Raw genomic sequence first — 21647 nt, forward strand, 5'->3', positions numbered from 1 at the left:
TGTCTCTGTCCACACTGTCAGTCTCTGTCTGCACTGTCGGTCTTTGTCCGCACTGTCGGTCTCTGTCCGCACTGTCGGTCTCTGTCCGCACTGTCGGTCTCTGTCCGCGCTGTCGGTCACTGTCCACAGTGTCTTTCTCTGTCTGCACTGTCGGTCTCTGACCGGGCTGTCTGTCTTTGTCCACAGTGTCTTTCTCTATCCGCGCTGTCGGTGTCTGTCCGCACTCTCCGCCTCTGTCCGCAATGTCTTTCATGTCCGCACTGTCGGACTCTGTTCGCGCTGTTTGTCTCTGTCCGCACTGTCGGTCTTTGTCCGCACTGTCGGTCTTTGTCCGCACTGTCGGTCTCTGTCCGCACTGTCTGTGTCTGTCCGCACTGTCTGTGTCTGTCCGCACTGTCTGTCTCTGTCCGCACTGTCTGTCTCTGTCCGCACTGTCTGTCTCTGTCCGCACTGTCGCTCTCTGTCCGCACTGTCGCTCTCTGTCCGCACTGTCGCTCTCTGTCCGCACTGTCGCTCTCTGTCTGCACTGTCGCTCTCTGTCCGCACTGTCGCTCTCTGTCCGCACTGTCGGTCTCTGTCCGCACTGTCGGTCTCTGTCCGCACTGTCGGTCTCTGTCCGCACTGTCGGTCTCTGTCCGCTCTGTCGGTCTCTGTCCGCCCTGGCGGAATCTGTCCGGGCTGTCGGTCTCTGTCCGCACTGTCGGTCTCTGTCCGCACTGTCGGTCTCTGTCCGCACTGTCGGTCTCTGTCCGCACTGTCGGTCTCTGTCTGCACTGTGGGTCTCTGTCCGCACTGTCGGTCTCTGTCCGCACTGTCGGTCTCTGTCCGCACTGTCGGTCTCTGTCCGCTCTGTCGGTCTCTGTCCGCACTGTCGGTCTCTGTCCGCACTGTCGGTCTCTGTCCGCACTGTCGGTCTCTGTCCGCACTGTCGGTCTCTGTCCGCACTGTCGCTCTCTGTCCGCCCTGGCGGAATCTGTCCGGGCTGTCGGTCTCTGTCCGCACTGTCGGTCTCTGTCCGCACTGTCGGTCTCTGTCCGCACTGTCGGTCTCTGTCCGCACTGTCGGTCTCTGTCCGCACTGTCGGTCTCTGTCCGCACTGTCGCTCTCTGTCCGCCCTGGCGGAATCTGTCCGGGCTGTCGGTCTCTATCCGCACTTTCCGTCTCTGTCCGCAGTGTCATTCATGTCCGCACTGTCGCTCTCTGTCCGCACTGTCAGACTCTGTCCGCACTGTCGGCCTCTGTCCGCACTGTCGGCCTCTGTCCGCACTGTCGGTCTCTGTCCGCACTGTCGGTCTCTGTCTGCACTGTGGGTCTCTGTCTGCACTGTCATCTCTGTCCGTACTGTTGGTCTCTGTCCGCACTGTCGGTCTCTGTCCGCACTGTCGGTCTCTGTCCACGCTGTCGGTCTTTGTCCACGCTGTCGGTCTCTGTCCACGCTGTCAGTCACTGTCCGCGCTGTCGGTCTTTGTCCGCACTTTGTGTCTCTGTCCTCCCTGTCTCTCTGTCCGCCCTGTCTCTCTGTCCGCCCTGTCTCTCTGTCCGCCCTGTCGGTCTCTGTCTGCCCTGTCTGTCTCTGTCCGCACTGTTTGTCTCTGTCCGCACTGTCTGTCTCTGTCCGCACTGTCTGTCTCTGTCCGCACTGTCTGTCTCTGTCCGCACTGTTGGTCTATGTCCGCACTGTCGGTCTATGTCCGCACTGTCGGTCTATGTCCGCACTGTCGGTCTATGTCCGCACTGTCGGTCTATGTCCGCACTGTCGGTCTCGGTCCGCACAGTCGGTCTCTGTCCGCACTGTCGGTCTTTGTCCACAGTGCCTTTCTCTATCTGCACTGTCCATCTCTGTCCGCACTCTCCGTCTCTGTCTGTGCTGTCAGTCTCTGTCTGCGCTGTCGGTCACTGTCCACAGTGTCTTTGTCTGCACTGTCGGTCTCTGTCCGCACTGTCGGTCTTTGTCCACAGTGTCTTTCTCTATCCGCGCTGTCAGTGTCTGTCTGCGTAGTCAGTCTCTGTCTGCACTGTCGGTCTCTATCCGGACTGTCTATCTTTGTCCACAGTGTCTTTCTCTATCCGCGCTGTCGGTGTCTGTCCGCACTGTCGGTCTCTGTCCGCACTGTCGGTCTCTGTCCGCACTGTCGGTCTCTGTCCGCACTGTCGGTCTCTGTCCGCACTGTCGGTCTCTGTCCGCACTGTCGGTCTCTGTCCGCACTGTCGGTCTCTGTCCGCACTGTCTTTCTCTGTCCGCTCTGTCTGTCTCTGTCCGCACTGTCTGTCTTTGTCCATCGTGTCTTTCTCTATCCGCACTGTCGGTGTCTATCCACGGAGTCAGTCTCTGTCTGCTCTGTCGGTCTCTGTCTGCACTGTCGGTCTCTGTCCGCATTGTTGGTCTCTGTCTGCACTGTCTGTCTCTGTCCGCACTTTCAGTCTCTGTCCACTCTGGCGGCCTCTGTCCGCTCTGTCGGTCTCTGTCCGCACTTTCAGTCTCTGCCCGCGCTGTCGGTCTCTGTCCACACTGTCTGTCTTTGTCCATAGTGTCTTTCTCTATGTGCACTGTCCATCACTGTCCACACTGTCGGTGTCTATCCACGGAATCAGTCTCTGTCTGCTCTGTCGGTCTCTGTCTGCACTGTCGGTCTCTGTCCACATTGTTGGTCTCTGTCTGCACTGTCTGTCTCTGTCCGCATCGTCTGTCTCTGTCCGCACTTTCAGTCTCTGTCCACTCTGGCGGCCTCTGTCCGCTCTGTCGGTCTCTGTCCGCACTTGCGGTCTCTGCCCGCGCTGTCGGTCTCTGTCCACACTGTCTGTCTTTGTCCATAGTGTCTTTCTCTATGCGCACTGTCCATCACTGTCCACACTGTCGGTCTCTGTCCGCACTGTCGGTCTCTGTCCACACTGTCGGTCTCTGTCCGCACTGTCGGTCTCTGTCCGCACTGTCGGTCTCTATCCGCACTGTCGGTCTCTGTCCGCACTGTTGGTCTCTGTCCGCACTGTCGGTCTCTGTCCGCACTGTCTGTGTCTGTCCGCACTGTCTGTCTTTGTCCATAGTGTCTTTCTCTATCCGCACTGTCAGTGTCTGTCCGCGTAGTCAGTCTCTGTCCGCACTGTCTGTGTCTGTCTGCACTGTTGGTCTTTGTCCGCACTGTCGGTCTCTGTCCGCAGTGTCGGTCTCTGTCCGCACTGTCGGTCTCTGTCCGCACTGTCGGTCTCTGTCCGCACTGTCGGTCTCTGTCCGCACTGTCGGTCTCTGTCCGCACTGTCGGTCTCTGTCCGCACTGTCGGTCTCTGTCCGCACTGTCTGTGTCTGTCCGCACTGTCTGTCTCTGTCCGCACTGTCTGTCTCTGTCCGCACTGTTGGTCTATGTCCGCACTGTCGGTCTATGTCCGCACTGTCGGTCTATGTCCGCACTGTCGGTCTATGTCCGCACTGTCGGTCTATGTCCGCACTGTCGGTCTCGGTCCGCACAGTCGGTCTCTGTCCGCACTGTCGGTCTTTGTCCACAGTGCCTTTCTCTATCTGCACTGTCCATCTCTGTCCGCACTCTCCGTCTCTGTCTGTGCTGTCAGTCTCTGTCTGCGCTGTCGGTCACTGTCCACAGTGTCTTTGTCTGCACTGTCGGTCTCTGTCCGCACTGTCGGTCTTTGTCCACAGTGTCTTTCTCTATCCGCGCTGTCAGTGTCTGTCTGCGTAGTCAGTCTCTGTCTGCACTGTCGGTCTCTATCCGGACTGTCTATCTTTGTCCACAGTGTCTTTCTCTATCCGCGCTGTCGGTGTCTGTCCGCACTGTCGGTCTCTGTCCGCACTGTCGGTCTCTGTCCGCACTGTCGGTCTCTGTCCGCACTGTCGGTCTCTGTCCGCACTGTCGGTCTCTGTCCGCACTGTCGGTCTCTGTCCGCACTGTCGGTCTCTGTCCGCACTGTCTTTCTCTGTCCGCTCTGTCTGTCTCTGTCCGCACTGTCTGTCTTTGTCCATCGTGTCTTTCTCTATCCGCACTGTCGGTGTCTATCCACGGAGTCAGTCTCTGTCTGCTCTGTCGGTCTCTGTCTGCACTGTCGGTCTCTGTCCGCATTGTTGGTCTCTGTCTGCACTGTCTGTCTCTGTCCGCACTTTCAGTCTCTGTCCACTCTGGCGGCCTCTGTCCGCTCTGTCGGTCTCTGTCCGCACTTTCAGTCTCTGCCCGCGCTGTCGGTCTCTGTCCACACTGTCTGTCTTTGTCCATAGTGTCTTTCTCTATGCGCACTGTCCATCACTGTCCACACTGTCGGTGTCTATCCACGGAATCAGTCTCTGTCTGCTCTGTCGGTCTCTGTCTGCACTGTCGGTCTCTGTCCACATTGTTGGTCTCTGTCTGCACTGTCTGTCTCTGTCCGCATCGTCTGTCTCTGTCCGCACTTTCAGTCTCTGTCCACTCTGGCGGCCTCTGTCCGCTCTGTCGGTCTCTGTCCGCACTTGCGGTCTCTGCCCGCGCTGTCGGTCTCTGTCCACACTGTCTGTCTTTGTCCATAGTGTCTTTCTCTATGCGCACTGTCCATCACTGTCCACACTGTCGGTCTCTGTCCGCACTGTCGGTCTCTGTCCACACTGTCGGTCTCTGTCCGCACTGTCGGTCTCTGTCCGCACTGTCGGTCTCTATCCGCACTGTCGGTCTCTGTCCGCACTGTTGGTCTCTGTCCGCACTGTCGGTCTCTGTACGCACTGTCGGTCTCTGTCTGCACTGTCGCTCTCTGTCCGCACTGCCGGTCTCTGTGCGCACTGTCGGTCTCTGTGCACCCTGTCGGTCTCTGTGCGCACTGTCTGTCTCTGTCCGCACTGTCGGTCTCTGTCCGCACTGTCGGTCTCTGTCCGCGCTGTCGGTCTCTGTCCGCGCTGTCGGTCTCTGTCCGCAATGTCGGTCTCTGTCCGCACTGTCGGTCTCTGTCCGCACTGTCGGTCTCTGTCCGCACTGTCGGTCTCTGTCCGCACTGTCTGTCACTGTCCGCACTGTCTGTCTCTGTCCGCACTGTCTGTCTTTGTCCATAGTGTCTTTCTCTATCCGCACTGTCAGTGTCTATCCGCGTAGTCAGTCTCTGTCTGCTCTGTCGGTCTCTGTCTGCACTGTCTGTTTCTGTCCGCACTGTCTGTCTTGGTCCGCACTTCCAGTCTCTGTCTGCTCTGGCGGCCTCTGTCCGCTCTGGCGGTCTCTGTCCGCACTTTCAGTCTCTGCCCGCGCTGTCTGTTTCTGTCCACACTTTCGGTCTCTGTCCGCACTGTCTGTCTCTGGCCGCACTGTCGGTCTCTGTCCGCACTGTCGGCCTCTGTCCGCACTGTCAGTCTCTGTCCGCACTGTCGGTCTATGTCTGCACTGTCGGTCTCTGTCCGCACTTTCAGTCTCTATCCGCACTGTCAGTCTCTGTCCGCACTTTCAGTCTCTGCCCGCGCTGTCTGTCTTTGTCCACACTGTCTGTCTTTGTCCATCGTGTCTTTCTCTGTCCACACTGTCGGTCTCTGTCCGCACTGTCGGTCTCTGTCCGCACTGTCGGTCTCTGTCCGCACTGTCGGCCACTGTCCGCACTGACGGTCTCTGTCCGCACTGTCGGTCTCTGTCCGCACTGTCGGTCTCTGTCCACCCTGTCTATCTCTGTCCGCCCTGTCTGTCTCTGTCCGCCCTGTCTGTCTCTCTCCGCTCTGTCTGTCTCTGTGCGCTCTGTCGGTCTCTGTCCACGCTGTCGGTCTCTGTCCACACTGTCGGTCTCTGTCCGCACTGTCGGTCTCTGTCCACACTGGCGGCCTCTGTCCGCTCTGTCGGTCTCTGTCCGCACTGTCGGTCACTGTCCGCACTGTCTGTCTCTCCCCGTGCTGTCGGTCTCTGTCCGCACTGCCTGTGTCTGTCCGCACTGCCTGTGTCTGTCAGCACTGTCTGTGTCTGTCCGCACTGTCTGTCTCTGTCCTCACTGTCTGTCTCTGTCCGCACTGTCTGTCTCTGTCCGCACTGTCCGTCTCTGTCCGCACTGTCTGTGTCTGTCCGCACTGTCTGTCTTTGTCCATAGTGTCTTTCTCTATCCGCACTGTCAGTGTCTGTCCGCGTAGTCAGTCTCTGTCCGCACTGTCTGTGTCTGTCTGCACTGTGGGTCTCTGTCCGCACTGTCGGTCTCTGTCCGCACTGTCGGTCTCTGTCCGCACTGTCGGTCTCTGTCCGCTCTGTCGGTCTCTGTCCGCACTGTCGGTCTCTGTCCGCACTGTCGGTCTCTGTCCGCACTGTCGGTCTCTGTCCGCACTGTCGGTCTCTGTCCGCACTGTCGCTCTCTGTCCGCCCTGGCGGAATCTGTCCGGGCTGTCGGTCTCTGTCCGCACTGTCGGTCTCTGTCCGCACTGTCGGTCTCTGTCCGCACTGTCGGTCTCTGTCCGCACTGTCGGTCTCTGTCCGCACTGTCGGTCTCTGTCCGCACTGTCGCTCTCTGTCCGCCCTGGCGGAATCTGTCCGGGCTGTCGGTCTCTATCCGCACTTTCCGTCTCTGTCCGCAGTGTCATTCATGTCCGCACTGTCGCTCTCTGTCCGCACTGTCAGACTCTGTCCGCACTGTCGGCCTCTGTCCGCACTGTCGGCCTCTGTCCGCACTGTCGGTCTCTGTCCGCACTGTCGGTCTCTGTCTGCACTGTGGGTCTCTGTCTGCACTGTCATCTCTGTCCGTACTGTTGGTCTCTGTCCGCACTGTCGGTCTCTGTCCGCACTGTCGGTCTCTGTCCACGCTGTCGGTCTTTGTCCACGCTGTCGGTCTCTGTCCACGCTGTCAGTCACTGTCCGCGCTGTCGGTCTTTGTCCGCACTTTGTGTCTCTGTCCTCCCTGTCTCTCTGTCCGCCCTGTCTCTCTGTCCGCCCTGTCTCTCTGTCCGCCCTGTCGGTCTCTGTCTGCCCTGTCTGTCTCTGTCCGCACTGTTTGTCTCTGTCCGCACTGTCTGTCTCTGTCCGCACTGTCTGTCTCTGTCCGCACTGTCTGTCTCTGTCCGCACTGTTGGTCTATGTCCGCACTGTCGGTCTATGTCCGCACTGTCGGTCTATGTCCGCACTGTCGGTCTATGTCCGCACTGTCGGTCTATGTCCGCACTGTCGGTCTCGGTCCGCACAGTCGGTCTCTGTCCGCACTGTCGGTCTTTGTCCACAGTGCCTTTCTCTATCTGCACTGTCCATCTCTGTCCGCACTCTCCGTCTCTGTCTGTGCTGTCAGTCTCTGTCTGCGCTGTCGGTCACTGTCCACAGTGTCTTTGTCTGCACTGTCGGTCTCTGTCCGCACTGTCGGTCTTTGTCCACAGTGTCTTTCTCTATCCGCGCTGTCAGTGTCTGTCTGCGTAGTCAGTCTCTGTCTGCACTGTCGGTCTCTATCCGGACTGTCTATCTTTGTCCACAGTGTCTTTCTCTATCCGCGCTGTCGGTGTCTGTCCGCACTGTCGGTCTCTGTCCGCACTGTCGGTCTCTGTCCGCACTGTCGGTCTCTGTCCGCACTGTCGGTCTCTGTCCGCACTGTCGGTCTCTGTCCGCACTGTCGGTCTCTGTCCGCACTGTCGGTCTCTGTCCGCACTGTCTTTCTCTGTCCGCTCTGTCTGTCTCTGTCCGCACTGTCTGTCTTTGTCCATCGTGTCTTTCTCTATCCGCACTGTCGGTGTCTATCCACGGAGTCAGTCTCTGTCTGCTCTGTCGGTCTCTGTCTGCACTGTCGGTCTCTGTCCGCATTGTTGGTCTCTGTCTGCACTGTCTGTCTCTGTCCGCACTTTCAGTCTCTGTCCACTCTGGCGGCCTCTGTCCGCTCTGTCGGTCTCTGTCCGCACTTTCAGTCTCTGCCCGCGCTGTCGGTCTCTGTCCACACTGTCTGTCTTTGTCCATAGTGTCTTTCTCTATGCGCACTGTCCATCACTGTCCACACTGTCGGTGTCTATCCACGGAATCAGTCTCTGTCTGCTCTGTCGGTCTCTGTCTGCACTGTCGGTCTCTGTCCACATTGTTGGTCTCTGTCTGCACTGTCTGTCTCTGTCCGCATCGTCTGTCTCTGTCCGCACTTTCAGTCTCTGTCCACTCTGGCGGCCTCTGTCCGCTCTGTCGGTCTCTGTCCGCACTTGCGGTCTCTGCCCGCGCTGTCGGTCTCTGTCCACACTGTCTGTCTTTGTCCATAGTGTCTTTCTCTATGCGCACTGTCCATCACTGTCCACACTGTCGGTCTCTGTCCGCACTGTCGGTCTCTGTCCACACTGTCGGTCTCTGTCCGCACTGTCGGTCTCTGTCCGCACTGTCGGTCTCTATCCGCACTGTCGGTCTCTGTCCGCACTGTTGGTCTCTGTCCGCACTGTCGGTCTCTGTACGCACTGTCGGTCTCTGTCTGCACTGTCGCTCTCTGTCCGCACTGCCGGTCTCTGTGCGCACTGTCGGTCTCTGTGCACCCTGTCGGTCTCTGTGCGCACTGTCTGTCTCTGTCCGCACTGTCGGTCTCTGTCCGCACTGTCGGTCTCTGTCCGCGCTGTCGGTCTCTGTCCGCGCTGTCGGTCTCTGTCCGCAATGTCGGTCTCTGTCCGCACTGTCGGTCTCTGTCCGCACTGTCGGTCTCTGTCCGCACTGTCGGTCTCTGTCCGCACTGTCTGTCACTGTCCGCACTGTCTGTCTCTGTCCGCACTGTCTGTCTTTGTCCATAGTGTCTTTCTCTATCCGCACTGTCAGTGTCTATCCGCGTAGTCAGTCTCTGTCTGCTCTGTCGGTCTCTGTCTGCACTGTCTGTTTCTGTCCGCACTGTCTGTCTTGGTCCGCACTTCCAGTCTCTGTCTGCTCTGGCGGCCTCTGTCCGCTCTGGCGGTCTCTGTCCGCACTTTCAGTCTCTGCCCGCGCTGTCTGTTTCTGTCCACACTTTCGGTCTCTGTCCGCACTGTCTGTCTCTGGCCGCACTGTCGGTCTCTGTCCGCACTGTCGGCCTCTGTCCGCACTGTCAGTCTCTGTCCGCACTGTCGGTCTATGTCTGCACTGTCGGTCTCTGTCCGCACTTTCAGTCTCTATCCGCACTGTCAGTCTCTGTCCGCACTTTCAGTCTCTGCCCGCGCTGTCTGTCTTTGTCCACACTGTCTGTCTTTGTCCATCGTGTCTTTCTCTGTCCACACTGTCGGTCTCTGTCCGCACTGTCGGTCTCTGTCCGCACTGTCGGTCTCTGTCCGCACTGTCGGCCACTGTCCGCACTGACGGTCTCTGTCCGCACTGTCGGTCTCTGTCCGCACTGTCGGTCTCTGTCCACCCTGTCTATCTCTGTCCGCCCTGTCTGTCTCTGTCCGCCCTGTCTGTCTCTCTCCGCTCTGTCTGTCTCTGTGCGCTCTGTCGGTCTCTGTCCACGCTGTCGGTCTCTGTCCACACTGTCGGTCTCTGTCCGCACTGTCGGTCTCTGTCCACACTGGCGGCCTCTGTCCGCTCTGTCGGTCTCTGTCCGCACTGTCGGTCACTGTCCGCACTGTCTGTCTCTCCCCGTGCTGTCGGTCTCTGTCCGCACTGCCTGTGTCTGTCCGCACTGCCTGTGTCTGTCAGCACTGTCTGTGTCTGTCCGCACTGTCTGTCTCTGTCCTCACTGTCTGTCTCTGTCCGCACTGTCTGTCTCTGTCCGCACTGTCCGTCTCTGTCCGCACTGTCTGTGTCTGTCCGCACTGTCTGTCTTTGTCCATAGTGTCTTTCTCTATCCGCACTGTCAGTGTCTGTCCGCGTAGTCAGTCTCTGTCCGCACTGTCTGTGTCTGTCTGCACTGTGGGTCTCTGTCCGCACTGTCGGTCTCTGTCCGCACTGTCGGTCTCTGTCCGCACTGTCGGTCTCTGTCCGCTCTGTCGGTCTCTGTCCGCACTGTCGGTCTCTGTCCGCACTGTCGGTCTCTGTCCGCACTGTCGGTCTCTGTCCGCACTGTCGGTCTCTGTCCGCACTGTCGCTCTCTGTCCGCCCTGGCGGAATCTGTCCGGGCTGTCGGTCTCTGTCCGCACTGTCGGTCTCTGTCCGCACTGTCGGTCTCTGTCCGCACTGTCGGTCTCTGTCCGCACTGTCGGTCTCTGTCCGCACTGTCGGTCTCTGTCCGCACTGTCGGTCTCTGTCCGCACTGTCGCTCTCTGTCCGCCCTGGCGGAATCTGTCCGGGCTGTCGGTCTCTATCCGCACTTTCCGTCTCTGTCCGCAGTGTCATTCATGTCCGCACTGTCGCTCTCTGTCCGCACTGTCAGACTCTGTCCGCACTGTCGGCCTCTGTCCGCACTGTCGGCCTCTGTCCGCACTGTCGGTCTCTGTCCGCACTGTCGGTCTCTGTCTGCACTGTGGGTCTCTGTCTGCACTGTCATCTCTGTCCGTACTGTTGGTCTCTGTCCGCACTGTCGGTCTCTGTCCGCACTGTCGGTCTCTGTCCACGCTGTCGGTCTTTGTCCACGCTGTCGGTCTCTGTCCACGCTGTCAGTCACTGTCCGCGCTGTCGGTCTTTGTCCGCACTTTGTGTCTCTGTCCTCCCTGTCTCTCTGTCCGCCCTGTCTCTCTGTCCGCCCTGTCTCTCTGTCCGCCCTGTCGGTCTCTGTCTGCCCTGTCTGTCTCTGTCCGCACTGTTTGTCTCTGTCCGCACTGTCTGTCTCTGTCCGCACTGTCTGTCTCTGTCCGCACTGTCTGTCTCTGTCCGCACTGTTGGTCTATGTCCGCACTGTCGGTCTATGTCCGCACTGTCGGTCTATGTCCGCACTGTCGGTCTATGTCCGCACTGTCGGTCTATGTCCGCACTGTCGGTCTCGGTCCGCACAGTCGGTCTCTGTCCGCACTGTCGGTCTTTGTCCACAGTGCCTTTCTCTATCTGCACTGTCCATCTCTGTCCGCACTCTCCGTCTCTGTCTGTGCTGTCAGTCTCTGTCTGCGCTGTCGGTCACTGTCCACAGTGTCTTTGTCTGCACTGTCGGTCTCTGTCCGCACTGTCGGTCTTTGTCCACAGTGTCTTTCTCTATCCGCGCTGTCAGTGTCTGTCTGCGTAGTCAGTCTCTGTCTGCACTGTCGGTCTCTATCCGGACTGTCTATCTTTGTCCACAGTGTCTTTCTCTATCCGCGCTGTCGGTGTCTGTCCGCACTGTCGGTCTCTGTCCGCACTGTCGGTCTCTGTCCGCACTGTCGGTCTCTGTCCGCACTGTCGGTCTCTGTCCGCACTGTCGGTCTCTGTCCGCACTGTCGGTCTCTGTCCGCACTGTCGGTCTCTGTCCGCACTGTCTTTCTCTGTCCGCTCTGTCTGTCTCTGTCCGCACTGTCTGTCTTTGTCCATCGTGTCTTTCTCTATCCGCACTGTCGGTGTCTATCCACGGAGTCAGTCTCTGTCTGCTCTGTCGGTCTCTGTCTGCACTGTCGGTCTCTGTCCGCATTGTTGGTCTCTGTCTGCACTGTCTGTCTCTGTCCGCACTTTCAGTCTCTGTCCACTCTGGCGGCCTCTGTCCGCTCTGTCGGTCTCTGTCCGCACTTTCAGTCTCTGCCCGCGCTGTCGGTCTCTGTCCACACTGTCTGTCTTTGTCCATAGTGTCTTTCTCTATGCGCACTGTCCATCACTGTCCACACTGTCGGTGTCTATCCACGGAATCAGTCTCTGTCTGCTCTGTCGGTCTCTGTCTGCACTGTCGGTCTCTGTCCACATTGTTGGTCTCTGTCTGCACTGTCTGTCTCTGTCCGCATCGTCTGTCTCTGTCCGCACTTTCAGTCTCTGTCCACTCTGGCGGCCTCTGTCCGCTCTGTCGGTCTCTGTCCGCACTTGCGGTCTCTGCCCGCGCTGTCGGTCTCTGTCCACACTGTCTGTCTTTGTCCATAGTGTCTTTCTCTATGCGCACTGTCCATCACTGTCCACACTGTCGGTCTCTGTCCGCACTGTCGGTCTCTGTCCACACTGTCGGTCTCTGTCCGCACTGTCGGTCTCTGTCCGCACTGTCGGTCTCTATCCGCACTGTCGGTCTCTGTCCGCACTGTTGGTCTCTGTCCGCACTGTCGGTCTCTGTACGCACTGTCGGTCTCTGTCTGCACTGTCGCTCTCTGTCCGCACTGCCGGTCTCTGTGCGCACTGTCGGTCTCTGTGCACCCTGTCGGTCTCTGTGCGCACTGTCTGTCTCTGTCCGCACTGTCGGTCTCTGTCCGCACTGTCGGTCTCTGTCCGCACTGTCGGTCTCTGTCCACACTGTCGGTCTCTGTCCGCACTGTCGGTCTCTGTCCGCACTGTCGGTCTCTATCCGCACTGTCGGTCTCTGTCCGCACTGTCGGTCTCTGTCCGCACTGTCGGTCTCTGTACGCACTGTCGGTCTCTGTCTGCACTGTCGCTCTCTGTCCGCACTGCCGGTCTCTGTGCGCACTGTCGGTCTCTGTGCACCCTGTCGGTCTCTGTGCGCACTGTCTGTCTCTGTCCGCACTGTCGGTCTCTGTCCGCACTGTCGGTCTCTGTCCGCGCTGTCGGTCTCTGTCCGCGCTGTCGGTCTCTGTCCGCAATGTCGGTCTCTGTCCGCACTGTCGGTCTCTGTCCGCACTGTCGGTCTCTGTCCGCACTGTCGGTCTCTGTCCGCACTGTCTGTCACTGTCCGCACTGTCTGTCTCTGTCCGCACTGTCTGTCTTTGTCCATAGTGTCTTTCTCTATCCGCACTGTCAGTGTCTATCCGCGTAGTCAGTCTCTGTCTGCTCTGTCGGTCTCTGTCTGCACTGTCTGTTTCTGTCCGCACTGTCTGTCTTGGTCCGCACTTCCAGTCTCTGTCTGCTCTGGCGGCCTCTGTCCGCTCTGGCGGTCTCTGTCCGCACTTTCAGTCTCTGCCCGCGCTGTCTGTTTCTGTCCACACTTTCGGTCTCTGTCCGCACTGTCTGTCTCTGGCCGCACTGTCGGTCTCTGTCCGCACTGTCGGCCTCTGTCCGCACTGTCAGTCTCTGTCCGCACTGTCGGTCTATGTCTGCACTGTCGGTCTCTGTCCGCACTTTCAGTCTCTATCCGCACTGTCAGTCTCTGTCCGCACTTTCAGTCTCTGCCCGCGCTGTCTGTCTTTGTCCACACTGTCTGTCTTTGTCCATCGTGTCTTTCTCTGTCCACACTGTCGGTCTCTGTCCGCACTGTCGGTCTCTGTCCGCACTGTCGGTCTCTGTCCGCACTGTCGGCCACTGTCCGCACTGACGGTCTCTGTCTGCACTGTCGGTCTCTGTCCGCACTGTCGGTCTCTGTCCACCCTGTCTATCTCTGTCCGCCCTGTCTGTCTCTGTCCGCCCTGTCTGTCTCTCTCCGCTCTGTCTGTCTCTGTGCGCTCTGTCGGTCTCTGTCCACGCTGTCGGTCTCTGTCCACACTGTCGGTCTCTGTCCGCACTGTCGGTCTCTGTCCACACTGGCGGCCTCTGTCCGCTCTGTCGGTCTCTGTCCGCACTGTCGGTCACTGTCCGCACTGTCTGTCTCTCCCCGTGCTGTCGGTCTCTGTCCGCACTGCCTGTGTCTGTCCGCACTGCCTGTGTCTGTCAGCACTGTCTGTGTCTGTCCGCACTGTCTGTCTCTGTCCTCACTGTCTGTCTCTGTCCGCACTGTCTGTCTCTGTCCGCACTGTCCGTCTCTGTCCGCACTGTCTGTGTCTGTCCGCACTGTCTGTCTTTGTCCATAGTGTCTTTCTCTATCCGCACTGTCAGTGTCTGTCCGCGTAGTCAGTCTCTGTCCGCACTGTCTGTGTCTGTCTGCACTGTTGGTCTTTGTCCGCACTGTCGGTCTCTGTCCGCAGTGTCGGTCTCTGTCCGCACTGTCGGTCTCTGTCCGCACTGTCGGTCTCTGTCCGCACTGTCGGTCTCTGTCCGCACTGTCGGTCTCTGTCCGCACTGTCGGTCTCTGTCCGCACTGTCGGTCTCTGTCCGCACTGTCTGTGTCTGTCCGCACTGTCTGTCTCTGTCCGCACTGTCTGTCTCTGTCCGCACTGTTGGTCTATGTCCGCACTGTCGGTCTATGTCCGCACTGTCGGTCTATGTCCGCACTGTCGGTCTATGTCCGCACTGTCGGTCTATGTCCGCACTGTCGGTCTCGGTCCGCACAGTCGGTCTCTGTCCGCACTGTCGGTCTTTGTCCACAGTGCCTTTCTCTATCTGCACTGTCCATCTATGTCCGCACTCTCCGTCTCTGTCTGTGCTGTCAGTCTCTGTCTGCGCTGTCGGTCACTGTCCACAGTGTCTTTGTCTGCACTGTCGGTCTCTGTCCGCACTGTCGGTCTTTGTCCACAGTGTCTTTCTCTATCCGCGCTGTCAGTGTCTGTCTGCGTAGTCAGTCTCTGTCTGCACTGTCGGTCTCTATCCGGACTGTCTATCTTTGTCCACAGTGTCTTTCTCTATCCGCGCTGTCGGTGTCTGTCCGCACTGTCGGTCTCTGTCCGCACTGTCGGTCTCTGTCCGCACTGTCGGTCTCTGTCCGCACTGTCGGTCTCTGTCCGCACTGTCGGTCTCTGTCCGCACTGTCGGTCTCTGTCCGCACTGTCGGTCTCTGTCCGCACTGTCGGTCTCTGTCCGCACTGTCTTTCTCTGTCCGCTCTGTCTGTCTCTGTCCGCACTGTCTGTCTTTGTCCATCGTGTCTTTCTCTATCCGCACTGTCGGTGTCTATCCACGGAGTCAGTCTCTGTCTGCTCTGTCGGTCTCTGTCTGCACTGTCGGTCTCTGTCCGCATTGTTGGTCTCTGTCTGCACTGTCTGTCTCTGTCCGCACTTTCAGTCTCTGTCCACTCTGGCGGCCTCTGTCCGCTCTGTCGGTCTCTGTCCGCACTTTCAGTCTCTGCCCGCGCTGTCGGTCTCTGTCCACACTGTCTGTCTTTGTCCATAGTGTCTTTCTCTATGCGCACTGTCCATCACTGTCCACACTGTCGGTGTCTATCCACGGAATCAGTCTCTGTCTGCTCTGTCGGTCTCTGTCTGCACTGTCGGTCTCTGTCCACATTGTTGGTCTCTGTCTGCACTGTCTGTCTCTGTCCGCATTGTCTGTCTCTGTCCGCACTTTCAGTCTCTGTCCACTCTGGCGGCCTCTGTCCGCTCTGTCGGTCTCTGTCCGCACTTGCGGTCTCTGCCCGCGCTGTCGGTCTCTGTCCACACTGTCTGTCTTTGTCCATAGTGTCTTTCTCTATGCGCACTGTCCATCACTGTCCACACTGTCGGTCTCTGTCCGCACTGTCGGTCTCTGTCCACACTGTCGGTCTCTGTCCGCACTGTCGGTCTCTGTCCGCACTGTCGGTCTCTATCCGCACTGTCGGTCTCTGTCCGCACTGTTGGTCTCTGTCCGCACTGTCGGTCTCTGTACGCACTGTCGGTCTCTGTCTGCACTGTCGCTCTCTGTCCGCACTGCCGGTCTCTGTGCGCACTGTCGGTCTCTGTGCACCCTGTCGGTCTCTGTGCGCACTGTCTGTCTCTGTCCGCACTGTCGGTCTCTGTCCGCACTGTCGGTCTCTGTCCGCACTGTCGGTCTCTGTCCGCACTGTCGGTCTCTGTCCGCACTGTCGGTCTCTGTCCGCACTGTCGGTCTCTATCCGCACTGTCGGTCTCTGTCCGCACTGTCGGTCTCTGTCCGCACTGTCGGTCTCTGTACGCACTGTCGGTCTCTGTCTGCACTGTCGCTCTCTGTCCGCACTGCCGGTCTCTGTGCGCACTGTCGGTCTCTGTGCACCCTGTCGGTCTCTGTGCGCACTGTCTGTCTCTGTCCGCACTGTCGGTCTCTGTCCGCACTGTCGGTCTCTGTCCGCGCTGTCGGTCTCTGTCCGCGCTGTCGGTCTCTGTCCGCAATGTCGGTCTCTGTCCGCACTGTCGGTCTCTGTCCGCACTGTCGGTCTCTGTCCGCACTGTCGGTCTCTGTCCGCACTGTCTGTCACTGTCCGCACTGTCTGTCTCTGTCCGCACTGTCTGTCTTTGTCCATAGTGTCTTTCTCTATCCGCACTGTCAGTGTCTATCCGCGTAGTCAGTCTCTGTCTGCTCTGTCGGTCTCTGTCTGCACTGTCTGTTTCTGTCCGCACTGTCTGTCTTGGTCCGCACTTCCAGTCTCTGTCTGCTCTGGCGGCCTCTGTCCGCTCTGGCGGTCTCTGTCCGCACTTTCAGTCTCTGCCCGCGCTGTCTGTTTCTGTCCACACTTTCGGTCTCTGTCCGCACTGTCTGTCTCTGGCCGCACTGTCGGTCTCTGTCCGCACTGTCGGCCTCTGTCCGCACTGTCAGTCTCTGTCCGCACTGTCGGTCTATGTCTGCACTGTCGGTCTCTGTCCGCACTTTCAGTCTCTATCCGCACTGTCAGTCTCTGTCCGCACTTTCAGTCTCTGCCCGCGCTGTCTGTCTTTGTCCACACTGTCTGTCTTTGTCCATCGTGTCTTTCTCTGTCCACACTGTCGGTCTCTGTCCGCACTGTCGGTCTCTGTCCGCACTGTCGGTCTCTGTCCGCACTGTCGGCCACTGTCCGCACTGACGGTCTCTGTCCGCACTGTCGGTCTCTGTCCGCACTGTCGGTCTCTGTCCACCCTGTCTATCTCTGTCCGCCCTGTCTGTCTCTGTCCGCCCTGTCTGTCTCTCTCCGCTCTGTCTGTCTCTGTGCGCTCTGTCGGTCTCTGTCCACGCTGTCGGTCTCTGTCCACACTGTCGGTCTCTGTCCGCACTGTCGGTCTCTGTCCACACTGGCGGCCTCTGTCCGCTCTGTCGGTCTCTGTCCGCACTGTCGGTCACTGTCCGCACTGTCTGTCTCTCCCCGTGCTGTCGGTCTCTGTCCGCACTGCCTGTGTCTGTCCGCACTGCCTGTGTCTGTCAGCACTGTCTGTGTCTGTCCGCACTGTCTGTCTCTGTCCTCACTGTCAGTCTCTGTCCGCACTTTCAGTCTCTGCCCGCGCTGTCTGTCTTTGTCCACACTGTCTGTCTTTGTCCATCGTGTCTTTCTCTGTCCACACTGTCGGTCTCTGTCCGCACTGTCGGTCTCTGTCCGCACTGTCGGTCTCTGTCCGCACTGTCGGCCACTGTCCGCACTGACGGTCTCTGGCCGCACTGTCGGTCTCTGTCCGCACTGTCGGTCTCTGTCCACCCTGTCTATCTCTGTCCGCCCTGTCTGTCTCTGTCCGCCCTGTCTGTCTCTCTCCGCTCTGTCTGTCTCTGTGCGCTCTGTCGGTCTCTGTCCACGCTGTCGGTCTCTGTCCACACTGTCGGTCTCTGTCCGCACTGTCGGTCTCTGTCCACACTGGCGGCCTCTGTCCGCTCTGTCGGTCTCTGTCCGCACTGTCGGTCACTGTCCGCACTGTCTGTCTCTCCCCGTGCTGTCGGTCTCTGTCCGCACTGCCTGTGTCTGTCCGCACTGCCTGTGTCTGTCAGCACTGTCTGTGTCTGTCCGCACTGTCTGTCTCTGTCCTCACTGTCTGTCTCTGTCCGCACTGTCTGTCTCTGTCCGCACTGTCCGTCTCTGTCCGCACTGTCTGTGTCTGTCCGCACTGTCTGTCTTTGTCCATAGTGTCTTTCTCTATCCGCACTGTCAGTGTCTGTCCGCGTAGTCAGTCTCTGTCCGCACTGTCTGTGTCTGTCTGCACTGTTGGTCTTTGTCCGCACTGTCGGTCTCTGTCCGCAGTGTCGGTCTCTGTCCGCACTGTCGGTCTCTGTCCGCACTGTCGGTCTCTGTCCGCACTGTCGGTCTCTGTCCGCACTGTCGGTCTCTGTCCGCACTGTCGGTCTCTGTCCGCACTGTCGGTCTCTGTCCGCACTGTCTGTGTCTGTCCGCACTGTCTGTCTCTGTCCGCACTGTCTGTCTCTGTCCGCACTGTTGGTCTATGTCCGCACTGTCGGTCTATGTCCGCACTGTCGGTCTATGTCCGCACTGTCGGTCTATGTCCGCACTGTCGGTCTATGTCCGCACTGTCGGTCTCGGTCCGCACAGTCGGTCTCTGTCCGCACTGTCGGTCTTTGTCCACAGTGCCTTTCTCTATCTGCACTGTCCATCTCTGTCCGCACTCTCCGTCTCTGTCTGTGCTGTCAGTCTCTGTCTGCGCTGTCGGTCACTGTCCACAGTGTCTTTGTCTGCACTGTCGGTCTCTGTCCGCACTGTCGGTCTTTGTCCACAGTGTCTTTCTCTATCCGCGCTGTCAGTGTCTGTCTGCGTAGTCAGTCTCTGTCTGCACTGTCGGTCTCTATCCGGACTGTCTATCTTTGTCCACAGTGTCTTTCTCTATCCGCGCTGTCGGTGTCTGTCCGCACTGTCGGTCTCTGTCCGCACTGTCGGTCTCTGTCCGCACTGTCGGTCTCTGTCCGCACTGTCGGTCTCTGTCCGCACTGTCGGTCTCTGTCCGCACTGTCGGTCTCTGTCCGCACTGTCTTTCTCTGTCCGCTCTGTCTGTCTCTGTCCGCACTGTCTGTCTTTGTCCATCGTGTCTTTCTCTATCCGCACTGTCGGTGTCTATCCACGGAGTCAGTCTCTGTCTGCTCTGTCGGTCTCTGTCTGCACTGTCGGTCTCTGTCCGCATTGTTGGTCTCTGTCTGCACTGTCTGTCTCTGTCCGCACTTTCAGTCTCTGTCCACTCTGGCGGCCTCTGTCCGCTCTGTCGGTCTCTGTCCGCACTTTCAGTCTCTGCCCGCGCTGTCGGTCTCTGTCCACACTGTCTGTCTTTGTCCATAGTGTCTTTCTCTATGTGCACTGTCCATCACTGTCCACACTGTCGGTGTCTATCCACGGAATCAGTCTCTGTCTGCTCTGTCGGTCTCTGTCTGCACTGTCGGTCTCTGTCCACATTGTTGGTCTCTGTCTGCACTGTCTGTCTCTGTCCGCATCGTCTGTCTCTGTCCGCACTTTCAGTCTCTGTCCACTCTGGCGGCCTCTGTCCGCTCTGTCGGTCTCTGTCCGCACTTGCGGTCTCTGCCCGCGCTGTCGGTCTCTGTCCACACTGTCTGTCTTTGTCCATAGTGTCTTTCTCTATGCGCACTGTCCATCACTGTCCACACTGTCGGTCTCTGTCCGCACTGTCGGTCTCTGTCCACACTGTCGGTCTCTGTCCGCACTGTCGGTCTCTGTCCGCACTGTCGGTCTCTATCCGCACTGTCGGTCTCTGTCCGCACTGTTGGTCTCTGTCCGCACTGTCGGTCTCTGTACGCACTGTCGGTCTCTGTCTGCACTGTCGCTCTCTGTCCGCACTGCCGGTCTCTGTGCGCACTGTCGGTCTCTGTGCACCCTGTCGGTCTCTGTGCGCACTGTCTGTCTCTGTCCGCACTGTCGGTCTCTGTCCGCACTGTCGGTCTCTGTCCGCACTGTCGGTCTCTGTCCACACTGTCGGTCTCTGTCCGCACTGTCGGTCTCTGTCCGCACTGTCGGTCTCTATCCGCACTGTCGGTCTCTGTCCGCACTGTCGGTCTCTGTCCGCACTGTCGGTCTCTGTACGCACTGTCGGTCTCTGTCTGCACTGTCGCTCTCTGTCCGCACTGCCGGTCTCTGTGCGCACTGTCGGTCTCTGTGCACCCTGTCGGTCTCTGTGCGCACTGTCTGTCTCTGTCCGCACTGTCGGTCTCTGTCCGCACTGTCGGTCTCTGTCCGCGCTGTCGGTCTCTGTCCGCGCTGTCGGTCTCTGTCCGCAATGTCGGTCTCTGTCCGCACTGTCGGTCTCTGTCCGCACTGTCGGTCTCTGTCCGCACTGTCGGTCTCTGTCCGCACTGTCTGTCACTGTCCGCACTGTCTGTCTCTGTCCGCACTGTCTGTCTTTGTCCATAGTGTCTTTCTCTATCCGCACTGTCAGTGTCTATCCGCGTAGTCAGTCTCTGTCTGCTCTGTCGGTCTCTGTCTGCACTGTCTGTTTCTGTCCGCACTGTCTGTCTTGGTCCGCACTTCCAGTCTCTGTCTGCTCTGGCGGCCTCTGTCCGCTCTGGCGGTCTCTGTCCGCACTTTCAGTCTCTGCCCGCGCTGTCTGTTTCTGTCCACACTTTCGGTCTCTGTCCGCACTGTCTGTCTCTGGCCGCACTGTCGGTCTCTGTCCGCACTGTCGGCCTCTGTCCGCACTGTCAGTCTCTGTCCGCACTGTCGGTCTATGTCTGCACTGTCGGTCTCTGTCCGCACTTTCAGTCTCTATCCGCACTGTCAGTCTCTGTCCGCACTTTCAGTCTCTGCCCGCGCTGTCTGTCTTTGTCCACACTGTCTGTCTTTGTCCATCGTGTCTTTCTCTGTCCACACTGTCGGTCTCTGTCCGCACTGTCGGTCTCTGTCCGCACTGTCGGTCTCTGTCCGCACTGTCGGCCACTGTCCGCACTGACGGTCTCTGTCCGCACTGTCGGTCTCTGTCCGCACTGTCGGTCTCTGTCCACCCTGTCTATCTCTGTCCGCCCTGTCTGTCTCTGTCCGCCCTGTCTGTCTCTCTCCGCTCTGTCTGTCTCTGTGCGCTCTGTCGGTCTCTGTCCACGCTGTCGGTCTCTGTCCACACTGTCGGTCTCTGTCCGCACTGTCGGTCTCTGTCCACACTGGCGGCCTCTGTCCGCTCTGTCGGTCTCTGTCCGCACTGTCGGTCACTGTCCGCACTGTCTGTCTCTCCCCGTGCTGTCGGTCTCTGTCCGCACTGCCTGTGTCTGTCCGCACTGCCTGTGTCTGTCAGCACTGTCTGTGTCTGTCTGCACTGTTGGTCTTTGTCCGCACTGTCGGTCTCTGTCCGCAGTGTCGGTCTCTGTCCGCACTGTCGGTCTCTGTCCGCACTGTCGGTCTCTGTCCGCACTGTCGGTCTCTGTCCGCACTGTCGGTCTCTGTCCGCACTGTCGGTCTCTGTCCGCACTGTCGGTCTCTGTCCGCACTGTCTGTGTCTGTCCGCACTGTCTTTCTCTGTCCGCTCTGTCTGTCTCTGTCCGCACTGTCTGTCTTTGTCCATAGTGTCTTTCTCTATCCGCACTGTCAGTGTCTATCCGTGTAGTCAGTCTCTGTCTGCTCTGTCGGTTTCTGTCTGCACTGTCTGTTTCTGTCCGCACTGTCTGTCTTGGTCCGCACTTCCAGTCTCTGTCTGCTCTGGCGGCCTCTGTCCGCTCTGGCGGTCTCTGTCCGCACTTTCAGTCTCTGCCCGCGCTGTCTGTTTCTGTCCACACTTTCGGTCTCTGTCCGCACTGTCTGTCTCTGTCCGCACTGTCTGCCTCTGTCCGCACTGTCTGTCCTGGTCCGCACTTTCAGTCTCTGTCTGCTCTGGCGGCCTCTGTCCGCTCTGTCGGTCTCTGTCCGCACTTTCAGTCTCTGCCCGCACTGTCGGTCTCTGACCGCCCTGTCTATCTCTGTCCGCCCTGTCTGTCTCTGTCCGCCCTGTCTGTCTCTCTCCGCTCTGTCTGTCTCTGTGCGCACTGTCGGTCTCTGTCCGCACTGTCGCTCTCTGTCCGCACTGTCGGTCTCTGTCCGCAGTGGCGGCCTCTGTCCGCTCTGTCGGTCTCTGTCCGCACTGTCTGTCTCTGGCCGCACTGTCTGTCTCTGTCCGCACTGTCGGTCTCTGCCCGCACTGTCGGTCTCTGCCCGCACTGTCGGTCTCTGCCCGCACTGTCGGTCTCTGTCCGCACTGTCGGTCTCTGTCCGCACTGTCGGTCTCAGTCCGCACTGTCGGTCTCTGTCCGCACTGTCGGTCTCTGTCCGCACTGTCGGTCTCTGTCCGCACTGTCGGTCTCTGTCCGCACTGTCGGTCTCTGTCCGCACTGTCTTTCTCTGTCCGCTCTGTCTGTGTCTGTCCGCACTG

The sequence above is a fragment of the Mustelus asterias genome, chromosome 9 (assembly GCF_964213995.1).
Source record: "Mustelus asterias chromosome 9, sMusAst1.hap1.1, whole genome shotgun sequence".
In the NCBI taxonomy this organism is placed as follows: Eukaryota; Metazoa; Chordata; class Chondrichthyes; order Carcharhiniformes; family Triakidae; genus Mustelus; species Mustelus asterias.